Source organism: Buteo buteo, chromosome 22 (assembly GCF_964188355.1).
Source record: "Buteo buteo chromosome 22, bButBut1.hap1.1, whole genome shotgun sequence".
Classification (NCBI taxonomy): domain Eukaryota; kingdom Metazoa; phylum Chordata; class Aves; order Accipitriformes; family Accipitridae; genus Buteo; species Buteo buteo.
In genome coordinates this window covers 6,510,108-6,523,973 of record NC_134192.1, presented here as the reverse complement: position 1 = coordinate 6,523,973, position 13,866 = coordinate 6,510,108, and the positions used below count along the sequence as shown (strand labels likewise).

Below are 13,866 nucleotides of genomic sequence, written 5' to 3'. Positions count from 1 at the left end.
GGGAGCTGAGCTGGTGGCTGCTCGGCATCCGCGCGCTCCCCGGGGCCAGCGCCGAGGAGGGGGGTCTGGGCTGGGGGGCCGTGGACGAGAGCGAGCGGTTTACTGGAGACGGACCAGGAGCGGGGGGTGAGCCGTGGCGGGATGGGAATGGGTGTCCTCTTCGTCAGCGGGAGAAACGGGGGCCCGGGAGAGCCTCTGCTGTGCCTGAGAGGATGGCTCTGCCGGTGGGTCCTTGCTTTTGGGGGTGGTTGGAGGGTTTGCAAACTGCTCCCCATTGCCCTCCCTGAAAGGATGCGCGAGACGCCGGTAGCGCTCTAGGAAGGGCTGGAAGCTTTCCGTATAGATTTCTCACCGCCCCGTTACATCATCTTCGGAGATGGAGAGGCTTCTGCTCATCTTCTTGTAAGAGATGCCGTGCGTTAAGCCGGGCAGTGTGTCGCAGCAGGACGGGAAAGGTTCCGCAGCGCTCCGGGTGCTGCAGAGCTGGAGGGAGGGGTGGGGGGGTCCAACTTCTCCTGAGAACGGTTTCGTGGGCCGTCTTGCTGGGACCACCGGTCTGGTGCTGCCCCGTCTTACACCAGGTAGAGCATTTCTGCGTGGGAACCGCGGGTGCGAACCTCCGGAGACGTGCAGGGAGAGGGTCGGGTACTTGCTCGGCAGGTGATGGCGGCTGCTCGATACACTCCAAAGTGGAATTTTAGCAAAAATGGGATCCGCTGTCACTGCAACTGCTCGACAGAAGGCTGAGCTGCGGGGACCGCCGAGCAGGTGTCTGACTTGCAGACGTCTTCTCCGGTGCCAGAACGGTGTCTAAGCCTTTGTACACATTTGCTGGAATCGTTCTAGTATCTTGCAGTACTGATGAAGTCTGTGATTTTTTTCTGCGAGGCTGATGGAAGCCACATGGAGCCTCTCACCTAAATTGTCATTTCCTCATCATCTCTTTCAGTGTATCACAAAAGACCACCTTCTACAACTTCTAAAAGTTTACATGCAAATTAAAATCAACCTTTCTCTTGAGCAAGCGCTGCGTATGCACATCTGAATAACGCAGCATCTCACAGCTGAGCAGAACACAGACGTTCTAAATTTGGGGTTTATTTGACAACATCTGGGCACATCCGTACAAAAGCAGTGTCACGCAATGGTACCGAGTGCCCTTCGTGGACAGGAGATGCTCCAGCCCCCTGCTAGTGGTTTCCCAATTTCTGGGAGCCCACCCAGCCCGGAGGCAGTGACGTGCCAGAGCTGCACGACCTCAGGACAGATGGACAAGAAACAAGGGGTGAGAGAAGAGGGACGGTAGCAGGTTCACCTCCATTTAGGAGCCTTTGGACTCCTTTTTGCTGTTTTTCTGCAGCACGGCGGAGCTCTGTGTCTTACATCCATAAATGAAGGTGGGGAGCGCTATAGGCTTTATAGGGCATCCACCTAAAAAACCAATATGATATCGAGTGTGACATCATGGGGCGAGCTGTGGGCTGGGCTGCGCAGTTGCAGTGAGCTGGAGTCTCTTGTACTGGTGTTCGGGGGGGGACAGACCTGAAGTGGAGAACAGGAGGGATAGGAACCAAATGAGATACAAGTTGGGGGGGGGGGGGGGACGGGGACACAAACCTGTAAGAGGGGGAAAAACAAGGGAAACTTGTTAATACCAGTCAAGCTGGTTATCTGGCAATTAGGTGGACTTGCACATGTCCCAGGAAAAGAAGCCATTAAGGAAAATGGACCTGCCAGCAAGTGGAGAGAGACGTGATTGAGGAGGAAACTGCTGGTGCTGCTCTGTAAAACCTGGGCTTTGAAGGGAACTTTAGCGTTGGGTGGAAAATCTGAAGTCACTAAAATGGAAGGGAAGAGGAAGTCGCAGAGCTACGCAGAAGGCAAAAAGCTCTGCAGAAACCTGATGATTGATGCTGAGGCAGCGGGAGCCCCGCTCAGGTAGGTGAAGGCAGGAAAGGCAGCTCCTGCCTGCTCGAGAATGGGCCCCTTTGGCTGGGAAAGCTTCCCCTGGCAGTGGGGCTGTAATGCTCATCGTGCTTGGTCTCTTCCAGCTTTTTTGAAGCTCTTCCATCACAAAATCCCACGTTATCAGGTGAATGAGAGGGGCCCTGTCTCGCCGGTTGTAGGTCTTAGTCCAAACCCCAGCGGGCGAGAGAGAAAAGCGCGTCCGATGAACGTGCCGGGCTCTGGCTCCGCTCCAGGCTCACGGCCCCCCGGAGCGCTGTGTGATCCCGCAGACGAATGCTCAGCCCTTCCATCAGCCCGAAACGCCTTTGCTGGCGTTGCAGGGTCCGTGGGCGCAACCCCTCCCGCAAGCGAGCGCGGCTGGTTTGAACCTCGCGGAGCGTGCGGAGCCGTTCCTGGGAGATCCGTGGGTGCCGGTGTGCCGTGGTTGAGGGCAGACAGTCCCGATCCCACAACCAGATGACTGTGGGCAAGCAGCCGAGACCTGGGTGGAAACCAGAGCTTGCAAATTTCCAGCGTGCAGGGCTTGCAGCAGGAGGAGCTTGTGCCCCCCCCCATCCCTTTGCAGTGTCTCTTGGCTCCCGCTCGTCATCTTTGCTTTTCCGTGCAAACGCAGGCGGCCTCCGCCTCTGCAAAACCCTGAAACCCGTAACGAGCTGTGTGAACTGCCAAGAGCTTTTTTTTTTTTTTTTTTAGGAGAGAGATGAGATGATTTAAAAATTGATTTAGTGAAGCATCTCAGCCTAGCAGTTAGGTCGGTCTCTGCTGGGGAGAAGAATGGTCTTTTCTCTCCCTGACAGCATCCCGCCGTGCCTGCAGGCTTTGCCGCGCTGCCGGTGCTGTCCCCGGGGCACAGTATTTGGTGGGGACGGGCCGATCGGTCCCCACTGTGTACCTCCTGACACTCACGCTTTGCCAGGCTGGGCTCCGTCCTACGGCCGTCTGTCTGTTTGTCCATCCTACGTGGTCCACCACAGACATCGGTCCCACTTTTCGTGCCCCGGAGCCTGGACATGAGTCCTCCCATCATCTCAGCACAGGGCACTGCCGGCCGGCGAGAAAACACCTAGTCCTCTGAGTTTGCGAGAAGTCCATGGAAAGGTTTCATGGCCTTTCCTGACAATTCTAGGAAGGGGAGGAGAAAAATGTGTGAATTTTTTTGAGAAAAAGGTTTCCTTCTTGCTATGGGGTTCTGCAGCCTTTCAGGCACCTGAGTAAACGTTCATTCTGGTGAACTGCTCACGCTGCATCTCTGCGATCAAACTGAAGTGGTTGGAGCTGGGTCACTAATAAAAAACAGCTATTTGCATTTCTGTTTCAAACTGTGTTCAAAGCACCAGGCGCGAGAGGTGGCGCTTGGTGAGCGATTACTGCGTTTCATCGCTTGGTCTGTGACTCACATCTGTCTGGTGCTTTTATGCCAAATCTCCAAAAAGGCCCAGAACTCATCTGGGGATGGATTTTTAAAAGTGCATCATCTAATTCAAGTACAAAGCAGATGAACAGTCTTATAAATGTGATCAGTCAGTCATGTGTTTAAGTCAAAGCATCATCTCTTTGAAAATCCAAATACCTGTTCATCTTCAGAGCTGCTAGCTCCTGTTTTTTTTCCCAGTTTATTTATTTTTAATATCTAGCTGCTAGTATGGCTGCACTCTACCCTTAAATGCCAGGGGAGAAAACACGTGCAACCTTGTTGGCGAGAACCTCTTGGGAAAGCCATGTGATTTGTGTTTGTGTGCAAGCAGTGACAAAATTGAAGTGTAAATAAGGGTTCGGGCTGTATAAATCTGACACTGCACTAGGTGCTGCTTGGTGGATAAATCCGCGTGTCCCAGAGGGAGGAGGTGGCAGGAGGCCATCTCTGCTCCGGCTCGCTGCGGAGCGGAGCCAGCGAGCAAGGAAAGCGGCGGCGAACACCAGAACCTCCGATTGCCGATTTGCGATCGCGGTGTCTGCGCCGCGCCAAAGTCGAGCCCGCGGTGAGCCCGCTGCCCCTGTGCCTCGGGGCGTACTGCCCACCGAATCGCCTTTAGTTAGTTTGGATGGAGGAGAAATGGCCAAAAAACCTGCTGCCCGTGTCCTATGCTGTTCCCGTGGCACTCGGAGAGGGGCGTTTCGGTGTTTCGAGGATTAGCAAGTGGAGCCCACGTAGGGTTTGGGAGGAACAACCTCAAAGCAAGGGGGGCAGCGGTGCAGGGACGGTCCTGATGTTGCCCCAAACGGGCTTCGTTTCTCTGCTGGTACTGGGAAAGGTGCTAAAATTGCCCCAAGGAGACCTGCGATAGGGACCCCTCTCCCTAGGAAAATATGCCGAAACCTCCTTTTGGCTCACGGAGTGTGACTGTGCTGCAGGCCAGATGCTGGGGGAATGGGCTCACTGGGTGGAAGGAAGGGCTCCTGCCCTGCCTGCCCCCAGCTCGATTTGGGGAGAACCAGCTTTTAATCGAGGAGGGGATTTTCTAGGGAAGCAGAGGAGCTGGCTCTGAAAAGGAGAGGTCAAGTGCTGGGAAGAGGTTTGGCCTCCGAGCTGCTAAGCACTCTTTCCAGAGAAAAAGTGTATTTATAGAACAGCCCAGAAATAGCGGCGTGATACATCTGCAGTGCTGCAAGCCCTTCGTTCCCCGCTAAGACTTTTGGGGTGGCTGGGCCGTTTAAAATATTTTAGGCACGGTGCGACATCGGCTGCCATCAAAGCTTGAATGGAGGAGCAAGAAGCGTCTGGGCACGGCGGCAGCAACCCGGAGCCCTCTGCCCAGAACGGGACATCAGCTGTGCCATCCTTCCCAAACCCTTTACTTTCTGAAGGTGTTTGCAAGCGCCGAAGTCTATTATTAGCATCTTTAACTTATTTATGTTTGGAGTGCAAATACGATGAAGAGAAAAACCAGTTCAACTCTTCTTAATCCCGCTATTTATTTATCCCTCCCCTTCCCAAGCCTGGCCTTCCTCGGGGGGCTGCAGCTCAGCCCTTTCGTACTCTCCCTTCCCTGGTCCGCAGCCCAGAAGCGAGCCCGTACTTTCTGTTCGATTCCTGCCTGCCCTAGACCCCCGCACCCCTCCTTTGCCCTGATTTCATGGCCCCAAGGCCTGCAGCTTCTGCTGGGGTTGCTTTTTTCAAAACAAACAAAAATAACACTGGGGCTGCTGACACTCAGCCAAGGGAGCCCCCACAGACCCCACACCTTCCCGTGGCGTTCCCCCCCCATCCCAAACTGGGCAGGGATTTTGAACAGGCTGAGAACAGAGCCTGGAAACCCTGCCCGGGGCTTTGGAATTGTTCAGTGATTTACTTAATTTGTATTTTTTTAGTTTTCCACCCTGTTAGGAACATAGCAGCATTCCCATTCCCCAGCCCCTTGCTCGCAGCACCTCTGCCCCCCTCCCCTCTCCCAAAGGTGGGAACATCCCTGGGGAGCGGGATTTGCTTCAGCTGGGCTCTAGGAGGGGCAAAAATCACATTTTTCTGAATGTCACAAAGTGGTTCTTTGCTGAAATCTGACAGAGGGTACAGCCAGGGGTACGGCCCTTGTGTTTTCAGGGGATGTCCCGTCAGCGTTTGGGCTGGCTGTGAGCTTTTGGAAAGGTTTGGGTTGTATGTGCTCTGTGTCGGGGCTTGAAGCTTTTGACCCTGCTGAGAAATTAAAGGTGGTGACAGGAGGCGGCTTTTGGGGGGAATGTTTAGGTTTTTATTATTTAAATAAAACTAATGACGTAACATGCAGAAATGCAGTCTAGTTCAACTTGGCTAATAGTATGGAGAAAAACTTTTATAAAATCCATGATCTTGCATTTACCTCGAGCTAAGAGCCCACACCCCAGCCCCCCCCAGGGCCCTTCCAGGCACCCACAACCACCAGGAACGTATAGGGCCGTTTCCTCTATTCTGTGGGTTACTCATGGATGAAGATGGGTGCTCGAGGGAAAAGAGGAGCGCAGTGTCTGCTTTCCGCATGGACAAAGTCATGGTGTGGTGCAACAGCAGGAGGCTTTGCAGTGTTGATATGAATAAATGGAAAAGGTGGAAGAAAGGAGCCGGACAAGAAAACAGCTCTGCTGCCGCCCCTGGAGGCAATACCCCGTGTTGGGCTTTTTGGACCCCCCCATGTGTTGCTAAATACTGATGGGGCTTTGTGCAGCCCGAGGAGGAGGACCCTGCAGCGCTGCCACACGAGCCACAGGGATCAGCGTGATGCAGACACATGTGGCAAAGGAAATATTTCCATTGATTTCAAGAGGCTCAATCAAGGCTAAAACCCGTGTGCGTTAAGATGAGTTTTGTTCGCCGTAGCATTGCATTGATTTGCCCTGTGCTGGCACCGCTCTGCGTAGGAGCGGGACGCGTCCCCACGGGGCCACTTGCGAGATCAGATCTATACTGCGCGCAGTTGGGGAGTAACTTATCTGTGAAATTGGCTGCCTAAAGGACAGCTGGCTTTGCCACTACATTTTCTGGCTGTGTGTTCCTTCCTGATAAAAAGAAAAAAAAAGGAGCTTCATCCACCCTTCCTAGCAGTGGCTAGTGCAAATTTAATTTGATACGTGTAATCTGAGGACTGGGGGGCAGCGGTAAGACCAGAGCTTAGGAGCTTTTGGAAGCTATTAAATAGCTGTGCTTAACAATGATTAAAAAATAACTACGTTTCCTTCCTGCAGGTCAGGGTTGGAGGTTTCCTCCCCCCCCGGAGCGCTGCCGGGGCTGGCGGGCAGATGGAGGAGGTTGCCAATCCCTGCGGCTGCAAAGAGCCGACGAAACCCCAACTTCCATTTCATTTTCTCGATAAGAGCAGGGGGCTCAGCTTTGCCTTCCTGCAGAAAAGGGGGGTTTGCACTCGGTGGGTGGAAAAGGCCACCAAATCCCTGCTGTAGGATCCAAGTGGAGAGGAGCCGGGTTGTTTTCCCACAGGACAGGGAAGCAGGACCAAGGGCTGGCTGTTGCCTGTGGTTGACTGCGCTTTGCTTACCCCGTGGTGAACCCCCCGTGACTTGCTCGCGTGAGCTTGGATTTTTTAGGAAGGTGCCAATATAAGCTGCTGGCATGAAGCAGCAGCCAGAGGCAAGGCTCATCTTAAGACAGGTTGTTTCCAACTGCTTGAACCAAACACTGAAACCACAGCAAAGGTAAAACCTTCAAGCTGGGGGTTTGCATGAGAAAGTGGGGTAGTTGTCCTTTTTACACAGTCTGTTTTTTTACAGTTTTTTACTGGTTTTACAGTCTTATTTATTTGTTGATGGTTCGTGTATGAACTGGGAGTCCTTACGTCATGCATGCTCTTCTCTGGTTTAACCAGCTCTTCCTAGCAGTAATGCCTGCTGCTGCTGCTCTGGAAGGAGCAGAGATGTTCTCCTCTGCATGAACGTGATAAACGTGACCATCTTTCAGTGCTTTGGTGTTACAGGGGCCGGAGGTTTTGCCCCGTTACGTTCATTGTGGTGTTTCTCTTTCACATGCTCTTAGGAGAAGCAAATGCTAGAAGTCAAAACCAAACTGTAAAGCTCGTTTTTAAAAATGACGTGAAGAATAAATAATCCTGACCCAAAAGCGAGCTGTGCGACGTCTCACCCTGGGCACGTCCTTCTTGGGTTGGGGCCAGGCAAACCAGGCTTTACTGGGCTGCATCCCAGGGTGGAGGCCAACCTGAACCCTTCGTGTCTAACCGAGCACGGAGTCACCCTCAGCACTCACGGGGATGTTCAAGCAAAGCAAATGACTCTGGGGGGGTGATAGGGGGGCAGCAGCCACGTGAGCGGGTAGAGCATCCATCTGCCGTTGTGGCGAGAGCAGGAGATGGCAGGGGTGAGGTGTGCGATAAGGATAATGTGTCAGGGTGGTATTTCAGATGGCAACTTCATCGTGTTTCCATCTCCGTGCCTTCCCCATCGCTGGGAGCTGCAGGCGTCCTGGGCTCCGCATGGGCCTGATCCGCCTGTGCTGGGGGAGCGACGCGGTGAGGGGCGGTGGCAATGAGGAGGGGGGTCCATGGGGAGTCGGTGGATAAAACCATGGATAAAAGAGCTGATGGTGGAAAAACCCTCGGTACGAGGGGATGAGGAGGAGCCCGGGCTCGTGAGATGCGCTGCTCTGCGCTGTCCCTGGGGCTGCACGTCACGCTTTGTGCTGGGGCAGCACTCGGAGCTGGTCCCTGGCTCCACAAACATCCCAGCCCGACCCATCGCACCATCTCACGGCCTTCTCCTCTTTTTCCTGCCTGTGACTGTCCCTCCCCTGAAATCTCCATCCCTCTTCATCCAATTAGCACAGCCACAAGCGAGAGAATCCCTAGACGGCAGCTGAACCAGCGCTGGGCTCTCCCAGGGCAGAGCTGCGCTTACTTAGGATGTTTCGAAAGCCTCCTGGTTGTTCCCCACGTCTCCTGGAGCGTTTGGCTTTCTGATGCGCAGGTGCTGTCCCAGGCAGGGGTGCATGGTGCCAGTGCTGGCTCCTCACTGCCTTCCCTCCTCCTCCTCCTCCTCCTCCTCCTCCTCCTGCACGCCGGAGAAAGGCATAAGCGGGCAGCAGATGCCCAGGGGAGGTGGGCAAGCGCCACGTGCCGCAGCAACTCTCCCCGGCCTTTCCAGGGGTGATGGGTTGGGTTTGTTGGTTGTTTTTTTCTGGCTATGGGCTCACACTGCCACTGCCCAGGCACCCGCCGGGTCCCCCAGCCACAGCGGTGGTGGCCGTGACCCCCCTTCTCCCTCAAGCATCCCCACCACGGGGTTAGTCATGGCCAAGGTTTTATTTTAGCCAGCTCGAACAGGGCTGCTGGACTTCTGCCTCCGTCTGGAAGGTAGAAATATGGATGTGGGTGTTAGTGTGACCCAGCTCCTTTCTCCCATTTTTTGGCCTGGGTTGATCAAGGCCACTGGGCCAGGGCTGGCTTTCCAGCCAGACCCAAGGCTGAGCCAGGGCTCCATCGTAAAGCCTGTGTTCCCTCATCTCCTCTTCAATATTTATGTCCGGACTGCAGAGGTTGGAAATACTTCTAATCAATAAAATAGTTTGACAAAACCAATCAATAAAACATTCTAAAAAGCAGTGGAAGATGGAGGAGAGATCCGTCGGCTGTAAAGCACCGCTGCCGCACGCAGCCTCTCCGGACAAGGAGCATGAATTGCTGGTGGCTTCCAAAATCCGTCTGTTCCTGTGGGGTGAGGAATAGGAGCATTTAATGCCTCCAGTTGCCGGGATGGGGCGTGTAAGGCTGTAAAGGCATCAGTGGGGCATCGGGGCTCTCCTCTAGGAACCAAAACCATTGGCAAAACCTCTCGGTTGCGGGTCCAGAGCAACGGCAGAGCCTGTGCAGGGGCTCACGGTCTCCAAAAGCGTCCCCGCGCGCCTCGGCACCCTCCTGCCCGCGTGGGCTGGGGGCAGGGAGGGCAATGCAGAGTTTGCTGGTGGTGGTCCGAGGGTCTGGTGTGAGGGTCGGTGCTGCTCGGACACGAGGGAGAGGTGCCGGAGCGGCAGCAGGGAGCGCGGCGCTGGTGCGGCTGGGGTCTCTGTACCTGGGGGTGGGCAGCAAAGCCAGCCCGATGCTGTATCGAGCGCTGCGGATAACCCGGGTGATGTCTCACGGAAAAAGCGCAAAGCCATTCCTCGGGGTCTGGCTAACCTTTCCATTCATTTAATCCAGGGAAAGCGGCAAACGAAAACGTGAGGCCCCAAAGCAGGGAGCGGCAGAGTGCTCTGCAGAGCTGCTGTTATTGCTGCCACCACCCACATTATTTTTCCTTTGTTTAATTAAAGCCCAGGAAATGTAAACTGTGACAGTTCTGCAAAGAGGAAGTGATACCACAGATCGTTTCCTCGGTAAAAGCAATTATTACGTGTTTGTGTTTTTTGGTTTAGCCTGCAGCCCTAGGTGTGTAACCGAAGGGCACCGGCTGCCCTGGCACCCTGCTTGCCTGCCCGTCTTGCTGCTGGGTGCCCGGCCTTTGGGCGAAGGTGGGTGCGAGGTGCGTTGTGCTAAGGAACGGGTGGTGTGCTCTCACCCAAAGCGTAAGCCTCGTGATGCTATCTGCTCTTCGAGGATGGAGAGAATTTAATTCAGGAGCTCAAAGCCTGGCGCCGTGCGAGCCTGGTCGAGAGCTGCGCGCGAGGCGGTGGAGGGGGGGAGCTGGGGACGCGGATTTGCAGACCCTGGACTGGCAAGTGAACAGGTAAAACAAGTAAACAGGTGAACAAAAAACAAGCAACTGCTGCGCTGCACCTGAGATGGGTGCTGGGTGCACCACAGTGAGCAACAGCTTGATCGTAGAGCCGCCACGTCCTCAGCCGAGTTCCATGTGAGTTGTTCGTCTCAGGAATTACTGACTTTGGAGCGTAATTTCCACACGTCTCCTCATTGCTTCAACCCCTTTTGCTGCAACTGATTTACCCAGGAACCGAATCTTGTCCAGAAAACCAGCTGGACTTTGCGGAAGACTCAGGACAGGGAGAAGAACTGGGGCCAGGCTCTCCCACCCCACCAAGCACTGGGTTAAGGTGCTGGGTGGGGGGCAGCTGCTGCCCTGGGCTATCAGAGGTGGAGGGAACCTGCTTCACTGCCTGCCTTTATTCCGTTGGATGGGACAAATAAAAGTTCACCCGGCTTCCTTCTCCCTGTTCGGTGGGGCTGTGCGGCATTTTGTGTGGCCCCGGGAAAGGGGGAGCACCGGGGTTGCTTGGCCCTCTGACTCGACCCGGTGTGAATGGCTCCTTGCCTCCTGGTTTCAGGCCAGAGAAATGTTAGTTTCATTAAAGTGGGCACACTACTTGCAGAGAGTGTCTTTTTTTTGGAAGAGCTTTTCTGTTCCAAAATACAAAAGAAAGAAAAAGTGGAAGAGGCAGACGGGGTGAGCAGTGGTGTTTACACGTGGCCAAGTTTCACAAAACAGTATTTCAGAAAGACAGGGAAGGGGGAGAACACAGAAACACCCACCTAAACTGGCACGTCTTACTTTGCCGTAAGCCCATACAGCGCATTTGGTTGAAATCCCTGCCAGCCTCTCTGTTAGCTCCTGGCGCCCGTGGGGACCCCCCAAACGCAGCATCTCCCAGGGTCTTGTGCCGGGATCCCCGAGGTGCATCATGCCGGGTGCCCTGTGCTGCTCAGACTCCAGCAAAGAGCCTGGAGAAGGCTGAACTGGAACCAGCCTTTTCCCCGGGAATCACTAAAGCCTCTAGGCAGTGGGAGTGCCTCACCTCGCTTAGAGTTCCCACTGGATTAAAGCTCCCGGTGTTAGATATATGTATTTATATCACCGTTGCAGAGCTAACAGTGCTCGGCTCTACGGGAGCGTTGTAAATATGAGCCTTTCCCTGTCACCTGCACTCGTCTTGATTTTAGAGCACTCGGTGGTACCTGGAGTATTTAACAGCACTCCGGCTCTGACTAATGGTTACAGATGCACATAAGATAGAAAGATTAGCAGCTCAGCTGTCTGATTAATATGTAAATGTACCCAGTTATGTGTGAGTGCTCTTAATGAAGTAACTCACACTTCTGCCTCCATATATCAAAGGTGATTGATGGAAAAAGCACTTTAGGTGCCTGCTGGAAAGCGTAAAAGTTGTTTTTGTCTATATCTCTCCTTCAAAAAAAATCTGTAGACCTAGGGCTGAGATTTCCTAAGGGAGAAAAAACAACCCAGTCTGAGTTTAATCTAAACTAATCCAAATTGTTGGCCACGCTCCTGCAATATCTGTAAATTCTCAGATAGGAATAATCCATCAGGATCTTGTATAACAATCCACATGGTATCTTAAATAAACCTTCTCTTTGGCTGTAGCTTGCAGCTGACACCTACTGTAAATTATTTGATGATACTTTATATGAAGGGCTGTAGGCTGAAACGACTGTTGCGGTGAAGGCAGGAGGCCCCAGCCCAGTGGAAGAGGTTCCTGCGCTGCTGCTTCCAGCCCGCTCGCATCCGCGCGGCTCGAGAAAATCAAATAAAAGTCGCGAGGCGTCAATGCATTTGTGCAATGCAAAAGGGCTTCCCAGCTGGGGAAGAAAAGCCGCCCGGGAGCTCCGGCCTGCAGCGCAGGGTGAGGATGGCTGCGCCCAGGGCAGGGGCTGGCACCCTCGGCGTGTGCCCCGTCCCCTGGCCCAGAACCTCCCAGTGTCTCCAGTGGGTGAAGCTGACGGCCCCGTGACGTGCCTTTTCCTGGTGGGGAGGACAGCCCTGGAAACACACGCTGAGAACACCACCGTGAGTCACATCACGCTTTCATCCTGCCCCTAAAAACCGCTGTGTACGTTTCAAGATCACTCGCTGCAAAATAAAGACCATTACGCTGAAACTGGTTGCGGGGCCGGGGGGGGGAAGTTTTGCAGTGGTAATAAAATTTGGTGTGATGCTGCAAGCTAAGCACTGCATAATGTCTGCTCCCCGGGACGGGAGCTGTAAAGCGCTCAATTGCTGCAAGATCTCACACGGATAAAATGCACTACAGCGCGTGGCTGTCAAAGGAGTTTAAAATATTCAAATCCTGTTGTAGCTCTCCTTTGCTTCATCCTTCTTGCTCCCGCAGGAATTTCAGGGGCTCAGAGCACAGAGCATTTTCACCTCCTCTCCAGGCTGGGGGGACTTGCAGCCTGTCCCCCCCAGCAAAGCCGGGCTGGGTGGGAGCCCAGTTCGGTAACCCTGGCCCAAAACCTCTCCCTACAACGCGTCTCACGTTGCTGTCTCCTTGTCGTGGTGTCTCGTAGCTGGCTGAGGCTATAATTGCTCTGTCCAAAATTTTCCATGCCCCTAGCCAGGTTTTTTTGGTGTTGGTTTTAAATAGTCAGACCTTTTCTAAGAGCAGGGATTGGAGCGGTGTGAAGTTCCCTTGTTAAAAATATTTGCTGACGTCCTCTCTGTAAGCAGAAACGTCGTCTTGGTCGGTGCACAGAGGAAGAGGGAGTGACAAGGCAGAAAGATGGCCGGTCTTGATGCTGCCAGCAGCAGCACAAATCACTGCCACACATACACACCATACTCAGGGCTGGTTCCAGCTCCGGAGAGGAGGATTCAGGACACAACTCCCCTTGTGTTGCCTTGCACGAGAGCCCTGCCGTGGGTGTGAGGGCAGCAGGGTGACCGGCGGCTCCAGCCAGGGCAGCTCGGTGCCAGCCCCTGACCACCATTTGGACATTTCTCCATAATGTCATTGCTGGCTCTGGAGGTTTTTTTCTACCATCATCTTTACTGGCAAGCATTCTCACAATTTTTTTCCCCTAAATGCAGCAACCTGGATGCACGCTCTGGCATTTTAAGTGTTTCTTTTTATTTTCTTCCAGTTCCTCTGATGCAGGACAATCAGCTCCTTGTAAGCGCTGGCATAGATAATGGTTTATTGTACTCTGGATGACAGATTGGTTTAAGATAATCGTTAGGCTGATGTTTAAAGCTTTCAATGCAAATCAATGCAATTAAACATGAAATAATACTTCATAATTCATACAGAGAATGATCTTTGTCTGCAGCTAATGTTTCAGAAGAAAATGTTTTATGAGAACAGTTCAGTCCCTGTTACACCAGTGTCCAGCTAATGGGTGCTGAACTGGGACTGTAATGCTGTTGTTTCTCTCCCTTGCTGTCTCATGGGTCTTCCTGGCCGATCTCTTTTGCTCACTGTTTCTGTAGTAAAATACAGCTATTCCTGCAGTGCTCCCCAAGGCCTCTGTCGGGAACCCCATCCTCCCTACGACGTGTTTTGCAGCGTTACGTGTGTGCTAATGCCCCCACTGTGGAAGGAGGGATGTCCCTGGCCAGCCTCGGAGGGGGAAAGCTGGTGGTACGGCCACCGTGTGAGGGGGTCCCCAGCACTGACCCGAAATGCTGAGGGGCTGAGAGACCCTCCTCCTGTTTCTCCATGACAGCAGAAAGAGTCGGCGGCTTCAGCATCTTGTTCCAGATTTCCATCATTCTGCTGTA

General features: G+C 53.6%; 1 protein-coding gene across 3 annotated transcripts in view; it reads left to right on the top strand.

Annotated features, from left to right (window-relative positions):
• Window positions 1-13,866, top strand: part of SH2D1A (SH2 domain containing 1A) — a 54,885-nt gene continuing 41,019 nt past the window's right edge. For 2 of the 3 annotated variants that reach the window (XM_075053905.1, XM_075053902.1), the window contains exon 1: window positions 1-126. The gene's annotated coding sequence lies outside the window, so the exon portion shown is untranslated. Of the gene's footprint in view, window positions 127-7,027; window positions 7,087-13,866 lie in introns of those variants that run through there. The other variant, XM_075053904.1, reaches the window with a different exon arrangement.